The following is a 6,393-nucleotide window of genomic DNA, read 5'->3' on the forward strand; positions in this document are numbered from 1 at the left end:
TTACTATTCGATTCAGCCTAATTTCCTATTTCGATCTCTAAAGCTTTTCCCGATTTCTTCGTCAGTTTTTCGATTCTGGTTTTGGTTTAACTTATTGAACTTTTACTGATTTGTTTCTGATTTCTTCATCATTTTCTAGATTTTTGGTTATGTGTTTTGTTTTCTCTTTTCCAAATTGCAAATCTGGATTTCTAGTTCAGTGTTTGTGTGTTTTGTTTTCTGAAAATTTGCATTTTCAATCTGCAGATTTGAATATCTTTTTTACATTTTCTTTGGTTTCTGTTTTGATTTATAGTTACATCATATTATTTTGCTTGCTTTCACTGATTTTTGATCGCATCATTGGTTCTTCGCCTTCTTGGAGAGATTCATTCTACAATGCTGTGCGACTTCCTTTTGAGTATTTGTCGTTCATTTCATAAATTTTCCATTACTTCAATTACGATCGTAAATCTATTGCGTTTGTATTTCAGGTTGTTCAACATTTTATAGGTTTTTAATTTTGTTTTCTTCAATTGCATCTATCACCAATTATGTATGTTCATCTTTTAGGGATTCTTAATTTCTTATAATTTCTCTCAGAAAAACAAAAGCACTCTTTAGACGTCAATCGAAGTCATGAGTCTCGTTCAGCCGCCACAAATCGTCGTTGTAAGATGTACATAACTACACATGTTCGTGATTATGAGTCATTAGCTAAAAACGCTAATGGTTCTCAAGGTACAAATCATGATTTGTCATTAAATTGGATTGTTTAGTTAGCATTAGCCAGAGATATGCCCAATTTTATTGTGCTTTTATTAATTTTGCTAATATTTTGTGTTCTCTTCGGGTAGTTAAGAGTTACTTGGCAGTTGGTAAAGATATTGCATTATCTAGAAGTATGGTGGTGCTCCACAAGTTCATTCTATGGATGATTATTTTATGACTATAAGGTTGTTGAATATACACACTTGCCTTTTATTTTTGACAAAGCATTCTTATCTTGCTCCAAACTCATGTTAATTATCAATGGAACTTGTATGCAAGGTATTTATTGGAACTTGTTCAGCTATTTTGTTACTCTGCCATGCATTGAGATTTGAGGATCCTTAACATGGCAACCGTGGTTGATGTATTTTACAACACTACAAAAAATTGCTAAATAATGGGGGGTTTTTTAGCGGAGGTTTTTCAAAATTCCCACAAATTGAGTTAAAAAACGATATATCACTTACGTATTTTAGAAAATTTTGTTTAATTGTAGAGGTTCTAAACCCCAGCAAATAAGCATAAAAATCTGTTCTGTTCTTGCTCCCTTTATTGTAAGAAATTGTAGAGATTACAGTCTCTTGCATTTTGAATTTAGTTCCACAATGTTAGTCACCATTACAACGTCACCAGAGGACATTCATCAATCACTATTGAGATTTTGATTGTATTGTTTATGTAGACAATCTTGTTAGAGGTTGATGACTGACGGGATATATATATATATATATTGACCTATACCTACAGCTTTTAACTTTTAGTGACAAACTTTGTATGTCACTAGAAGTCAATTTTCTTGTAATAATTCTTAATCGACGTGGGACTAACCACTCTCTGATGCATACCAACAATCTCATCCTAAAATGTGAGTACCCATATCACAAACTTTGAATTTTAAGGGCTATCTATATCTTTTTCAACTATTGTCACGTGCATAATACTAACAAAAGAGTAAATAATTATTTTATTCAAAAGTGTGTAATGTTATGTCACTATAATACTTGAATTTATTAAAATTAGATTGTGACCTGTGCATTGCGCGAATTAAAGTGAATTTTTTATTTTGTAATGTTGTAATATGATAAAATAGTGGTTTATTTTGTAATATGCGTGAATTTTTTATTTTATAGTCGAAATAGTAATTCTTTTACCAATATGCTGAAATAGTATTGAATTTAAATTAAACTAAATAAAATCAAAACATAACTTAAAAGCCATTATAATTTTGTACTTAAGTTAAAAATAACGATATATAGGCGAAGGAAAAATGTAAAATATGAAAAAGTAAGATTATAGCAATAACATTTTGCGATGAATAATCACTTTACAGTATTTGTAGACTTTACTTTATTTGAGCAATTGTTTATCCTTAATTTTTTTTATGTTGTTTTTATATTTACTACTTTTGAGGGATTGTTTTTATATTTATTAGCAAGGTGTAACAAGTCTATTTAGATTGAGTTTGGAAGAAAAAAATATGAATGATAAAAAAAATAATTGATTTAATTTAATTTGACTATAACATTTTTTTTACAAAATTTAAATAAAAAATCAATAAAATCGGTTTGGTTCAATATTATTTTCATTTTTAAAAATTTAGTAACCTTATGTTCTTTTACAGGAAGAAATTTATGTTAAAAAATTATAATAAGTTTTTTTCAAACACTATAGATTTTTATTTTATTAAAACAAATATAATAGTTGTAACAAAAAATAATATAGATGAATATAACATATTTTTAAGATAATACTATTAATATAGTGTGAAATAAAATAAATAATTAAATGTAATAATTTGATTAGAATGTCTGATGATCAATTTTGAATAATATGAAATTGATATCTAAATTAATAGAAGTCAAATTTGATCTTATTTGACCCGGACATTAAAAAACTGAACCAAAATATTTATTTTGAACTAGATCTTCATGTTAATTGGGTAATTGAATTTATCTATTTTTTTCATTAATTTTTTAATTCAACATTTGAAATTATTTCATACATGGAATACACAGAAAATATCGATCAAAATTTTGAATAAAATATTAATTAGAAAAATCCCTTGACTCTTGGCTATCTCATACTCCCTTTATTGTAATAGTTTATGCTTTTATTTCATTCAATTGTCGTATTTATTTTTATTACTCATGTAATTATTGTCTACATAATTGGAGGATCAAATTGATCATTCTGGTGTATATCTAAAGACAGTATGTGAATGAAATACAAAACATATTCTTGACAATTCTTACTTGGTATCAGAGTGCTTAAACTTGAAGGCTCTTGATCCATCAATCCAATTCAACCATGTCACCCGTTGCAGATACAAAACATAAAAGTGACCTCCGATCAACTGTTTTTCTCAAGTTGGACTGAGACAACTATCCCTTGTGGAAGTCACTGGTTCTACTAGTCATCAAAGGTTGCAGGCTCGTTTGCTACATGCTGGGAACCAAATAGTGTCCTGAACAATTCATCACCATTGTAGAAAAAATCAAGCAAACCAATCCAAAGTTTGAAAAATGGCAAGCACAAGATAAAAAACTATTAGGATGGTTGTTAAACTCCATGACAGTACACATTGCCACACAACTGCTACATAGTGAAACATCCATTCAATTGTGGGATGAAACACAAAATCTCATTGGTGTTCACACAAAGTCTCGCATCATGAACCTCAAATATGAATTTAATAGCACTCTGAAAGGAGAGTTGAAGATGGAGGAATATCATGTCAAAACAAAGAATCTTAATGACAAATTGGAGCTTGCAGGAGCATCTATGTCAAATTTCGATCTAATGATTCAAATACTAAATTGCTTGGATTTTGATTACAATCTAGTAATTGTCAAACTATCTGATAAGACTAATCTTAGTTGGGTTGATCTAAAGGCTCAACTTCTAACCTTTGATAGCAAGTTGGAACAATTGAACAATCTCACCACTCTCACATTGAATGCATCTGCCAACTTTGCAAACAATACTGAATTTAATGGCAACAAGTTCCCCATGCATGGAAATTGGAAAAGATCACACTTTAGAGGCATGAGAGGTGGTAGAGGAAGAGGAAGAATGACCAAACCAATATGCCAGGTATGCACCAAACTTGGTCACATTGTTGTACAGTGTTACTATCGTTTTGATAAGTCCTACTCATGAACTAGCCAATCAACAGAAGGAACAAATAGCAGTGTAGTCGTAGTTTCACCCTACAATGGACAAGACTGTAAATGGTATTTTGACAGTGGTGTTAGAAATCATATGAATCACCAACCTTACAAGTTCTAAGATTTTACTGAGCACAATGGTAAAAATTCCTTAATGATTGGTAATATTGAGAAGTTAAAAATTGTTGCTTCAGGTTCAATCGAACTTAAAAACCTAAACCTAGATAATGATCTATATGTACCTAAAATCACAAAGAATTTACTAAGTGTATCTAAGTTAATTATTGACACTAATATCATTGTTGAGTTTGATGTTGAATGTTGCTCTATGAAGGACAAGCTGATAGGGAAGAATCTTCTAAAAGGGAGACATAAAGAAGGTTTGTATCAAATTTCAAATGCCAGCACCCAATCCATTATAGACTCATGTACCTACATGTCTGTTAAAGAAAGTTAGCACATAAAGCTTGGACACCTTAACTGTAACACCCCGACCATTATCGCTATCAGCAATGCTACCTCACGACATTCTCAGCCCCCTAACCACCGAATGAAAATAGTGAGTTTTTGCCTTCCGTGGGATTCGAGCCCAGTACCTGGGGGGATAAGTACCGCCTCCACACAGTCCCACAACATTGGTGATCATAAAATGAATCAGCTATTCATGAAGAACAAGCTTCAAGCACTAGCCTATCAGGTGAAGATCAACAAGATTCTAGAAACATAGTCTCTAACATTGATGAGAACACTACAATCAAGATAAAAATGGTTCAATTGGCATAGTGGAGAGAAACATGCAAATTGAACCTGAATATGGAGCAACCAATCAAGATAACAACACCAGTTCACATCAGATGCACACCAGAAGCAAATATGGGATTTACAAGGCAAAACAACCATATATATAGGGCTTACAAAACCACAAACAAAAGAAAAAGAGGCATATGACATCAGAGAAGCTCTCAACAGTCCCCAATCGAAAGAAGCCATGGACATATAATTCAATTCTCTAACTTCCAATATAACATGGACATTAGTGCCATATGAAGGCCATAAAAATATTATTGACTCAAAATGGGTGTTCAAAGCAAAGGATAAGGCAGATGACTCAATAAAGAGGAAGAAAGCAAGACTGGTTGCTATGGGCTTCCAACAAACAATTGGCCTTGAATATGAGGAAACCTTTAGTCCTATTGTCAAATCCAGTACAACGAGAATCATCTTATCCATTGATGTTCACTTCAATTGGGAGGTAAGGCAACTAGATATAAACAATGCAATTCTTAATGGCTATTTCAAGGAAACTATCATTATGCATCAACCATAAGGATATTCAGACTCGACCAAGCCTGATCACATATGCAAACTATTAAAAGAAATCTATGGCCTGAAGCATGCTCCTAGGGAATGGTTTGACAACTTGAAAAATTCCTTACTAAACTAGGGCTTTCAGAACACTAAAAGTAACTCCTCTCTCTTCATGCATAGAGACACAAATCACACTACATTTCTTCTAATTTATGTAGATGACATGATTGTGACAAGAAGCAACACCAAGTTCCTAGAGTATTTCATCAAGCAACTCAACATTGTGTTCTCCCTAAAGGATCTTGGCCATGTACACTACTTTCTAGGTATTGAAGTTCAAAGAGATGCAAATGGAATGTATCTAAGGCAATCAAAATACATAGGTGATATACTCAGGAAATTCAAAATGGAGAAAACATCAACCTATCCAACACCTATGATAGCAGGAAGATAATTCACAAATAAAGGAGAACCAATGGCTGAACGAACCAAGTACATGCATTCCATATGTGCACTATAATATTTGACAAACACAAGGTCTAATATTGCCTTTGCAATCAACAAACTCAACCAATACATGAGCTCTCCTAGCACATATCATTGGCAATAGATAAAGAGGATACTAAGATATCTTAAAGGAACAATCAACTTAGATATATCAGGGTTCTCATATGCTGATTGGGCAACAAGTTGGGATGATAAGGAAATCCATGGCAGGGCAATGTGTATTCCTAGGAGAACCATACATGTCTTGGTCCTCAAGGAAACAAAAGGTTGTGTCTAGAACCATCATAGAATTTGAATATCGTGCTCTAGTTGATCTTGCAGCTGAGATAGCTTGGGTCAGATTCCACCTAAGTGAACTAAAACTACCATTACCTAGGAACCAATCTTATGGTGTGATAACTTGAGTGCCAAAGCATTGGCCTCTAATCCAATCATGCATACCAGATCCAAACACATTGAGATCAATGTTCATTGCATATGTGATCAAGTGTTACAAAATGAAATCATTGTGGCATATGTGCCTTCAGCTAATCAGTTAGCAGATTGCTTGACCAAGCTGCTCACTCACACAAGGTTTATCATGTTGAGAGACAAACTTTGGGTGACTCTTGCAACATTGGTTTGATGGGGAGAATTAGAGAAATCCCTTGACTTATTGCTA

Source organism: Cicer arietinum, chromosome 7 (assembly GCF_000331145.2).
Source record: "Cicer arietinum cultivar CDC Frontier isolate Library 1 chromosome 7, Cicar.CDCFrontier_v2.0, whole genome shotgun sequence".
NCBI classification, from domain to species: Eukaryota; Viridiplantae; Streptophyta; class Magnoliopsida; order Fabales; family Fabaceae; genus Cicer; species Cicer arietinum.